The sequence below is a fragment of the Cyprinodon variegatus genome, unplaced genomic scaffold, assembly GCF_000732505.1.
Source record: "Cyprinodon variegatus isolate N-32 unplaced genomic scaffold, C_variegatus-1.0 Scaffold764, whole genome shotgun sequence".
Taxonomy (NCBI): domain Eukaryota; kingdom Metazoa; phylum Chordata; class Actinopteri; order Cyprinodontiformes; family Cyprinodontidae; genus Cyprinodon; species Cyprinodon variegatus.
This window is the reverse complement of record NW_015151217.1, coordinates 132,573-133,279: the sequence shown is the minus strand read 5'-3', so window position 1 is coordinate 133,279 and position 707 is coordinate 132,573.

Sequence of the window (707 nt, the reverse complement as noted above, 5' to 3'; positions counted from 1 at the left end):
CGTGGAATATCCAGTGATGTCATCTGAGAAGATAAAGCTATGGTTCATATTATTACCGTTATGCTTTTGGATTAGTAATATTATATTGTTATCATGATGGACAACAGTGAGCATCAGCTTCACAAGTTTCTAAAACAATGACAGTTTCTTTAATCAGAGACTTCTCCAGATCCTGTGCAAAATAGACTGCTAGAAGATCCATACTGCCTACATCTATATCATCTCATTAAAAAAAATGAGTTACTGTAACATCTAATTTCCCTTTAGTAATAAAGTAAAGATCAATACCTGGTCCCCATGGGTACAAATACTGTTTTATGCTTAGGTGTTACGTTTGAAGGTATGAATTGAGCTTAGGTTGTGGTTAGGCTTTAGGTAGGAACCCATAATGGTTAGGTTTAGGGTCACAGTAAGCAGGGGCAGAGGTAGATGGGGGGCAGAGGTGGCCATGGCCACCCTTAGCCAATCATTGGCCCCCCCTATGGCCACCCACACCATTTTTCTCATCTAATACAGACAGTGGCAGCAGTAAAACTCTCAAGTGGAATGTTCTAACTTATTTAACATTCAATATTTTCATATGTTAACAGTTACTTGACAACAAAAACACTGCTAACATCAAAGATAAATTCATTTCAATTCAGTTTATTTATATAGCACCAATTCACAACACGTCATCTCAAGGTACTTTACAGTTCACCAGATCA